This window comes from Branchiostoma floridae, chromosome 3 (genome assembly GCF_000003815.2).
Source record: "Branchiostoma floridae strain S238N-H82 chromosome 3, Bfl_VNyyK, whole genome shotgun sequence".
Lineage (NCBI taxonomy): Eukaryota > Metazoa > Chordata > Leptocardii > Amphioxiformes > Branchiostomatidae > Branchiostoma > Branchiostoma floridae.
Genome location: NC_049981.1, coordinates 6,446,809 through 6,449,175, shown reverse-complemented (window position 1 = coordinate 6,449,175; position 2,367 = coordinate 6,446,809).

Below are 2,367 nucleotides of genomic sequence, written 5' to 3'. Positions count from 1 at the left end.
CCATGATTTCTATTCTATTTTCTACACCTTTCTTCAGACGGGCAACAGCGTTCTGGGGTCCGTCCTTTGCTGCCCGGGTTGCTTTAGTGTTTACCGGGCCGAGGCCTTACGGCACCTACTGGATACATACTCAAGTGGCGTTTCTGAAGCCAGAGAGTTCCTCATGAAAGACATGGGAGAAGATAGGTGGCTCTGCACACTCTTGGTAAGCCTCATCCAAAAGAGATTTCAGACGTTACCGCATCGTTAACACTGAAAAAAAACAGTCACTATATATAATGTAAATGCTTTACGGTTGGGACCGCATCTTTAAGCAGCGACACCTATGCTGCAGTGCAATGTGAGCCAGTCAGTATTGTCCTGAAGGAGATGACAGACGGTCATCGAGACGTCGGTGGAAATAAAACAACTTAAAAAGAGCCTCTTTATTTAGTGACTTATCAACCTGATTAAGCTATTCACTGACGTTTATAAAAGCTTTTGTACCACATCTGTGCGATCTGATAGTGATTTTACTGTACGCCCAAAGCGGTTTAATTTATAGAAGCCTCCGGTTCTATTCTATAAGCAAGTTGACGTAAAGCAATCATTGCTGCCATTGCTCTTTATCGAGCAGAAACATGAATGCTCGTACTGAAAAAGGAACTGTTCTATTTTTTAAAGACGAATACCGCTTCCACTGTCCCAGGTTAGTAACGGTTGGCGGCTAGAGTACACGGCTGTGTCCGAGGACCGCACCTACTGTCCGGAGGAGTTTGCGGAGTTCTACAACCAAAGGAGGCGCTGGGGGCCGTCTACTGTGGCTAACCAGGTACTGCAGCAATGTTAGATCTATGGAAAACTGGTCAATAGTTGAGATTGAGATATAGATTATTTCATCAATTCTGATTATCTTTTTCCTTCTAGATACGCTTTATGCTTGAAGATTGGAGTTGGCATGTCAGTGATGTTGCAATTACGACGTTTTCACTGCATACAACAAGCATATAATTTTGGTAGTGTATTCTAGATTAGAATATATTTCCTCGCGCGTTACAGATAAAGGCGATTACAGGGCGATTTCAGTTGGATATGCGTGTCAGATCAAGAGAGTTATCTACTATCAAGGGAGTTATCTACTAGTAGGAAACCTATAGGAAAGCACAAATGATGTATGTCCAATATTACAAATGTTTATGAAAAGTCTTTTTAAACAAAAGTTCGGAGACCACGTACCCCAGGACGAAAGCAAAAGTACCAAGTTCACACTCAAAGGAGCCCAAAACTGATATTGACGTCCATATTCCTAACGCTTACTCAAATGACAAAGAACCATCACAACCCATTCAGAGGTTCTTACCTTATACTGACCACTGACCACAAATATCCAGAAACACAAACATAGACGGACACACACACACACACACACACACAAAAAAAAAACAGATCCCTTTCCATTGATGTAATGATTATATTGCATTTGTTTGGCTACCTCAGATTGAGCTTCTTGAGAAGTACTTTGGAAAGGAGATGCGGCGGGACAGCGTGTCGTTCCTGTTCATGGTGTATCAAGGCCTGCTGTTCTTCTCCGGACTGATCGGACCGGCCACGTGTGTGCTCATTATAGCAGGTGAGGGAAAACTGTACTTCATGAATGAACATATTGCACGGCTAAAGAACGATCAAACATGCAATTTGACCATATGGGATCATTAAAAACTAACAACTCCCTGCTGGTTTTACTATATTTCATTCGTTTTTATGTCCAGATCGTCATATTCCGTACTTCGAATCAGATCATAATAATAAAAAGTGCTTCTACATCAAATACCAAAATGATTTTTCTACACCGTGAAGCTGCAATTTATATGTATATATTCTTGTTGTTAGATGCGAATAAACTTTAACTCAGCTGAACACATACATGGAATCTGCTACTTTTAGGTGGTCTGCAGTTCTTTAACTATAACCATAACGGGAACGCCGATGCCCAGACAGTGTCCTTGACTACAGTCATCATCCTTTCTCTCGTCTCTCTGCTGTACGGACTCATTTGTCTGTGTGCCTCACAGAAATTTCAACTGAAGGTAAGACTCACAAGGTGGTCTTGTAGTTAGGGTTGTTGACTAAAGTTTCTGTGCCTATCGTAGAAATTAGACTGGTGTGTATCAAATAGGACGATATATATATGCAGAGGGACCACAGTCGTGTCAAAACGACTTGTGTTACCTCTACTTTCTTGTGCAATCAGACCAGTTAGGGAGCGCCCTACTTATAAATATTAATGAGATTGCCCTTATATGGGCAGTCAGCCGTTGGGGATCGGGCGTAGGAGGATGGAGCCATGTAATACGTAACATGATTGGCTGATTAGCCTGAGTATCATCC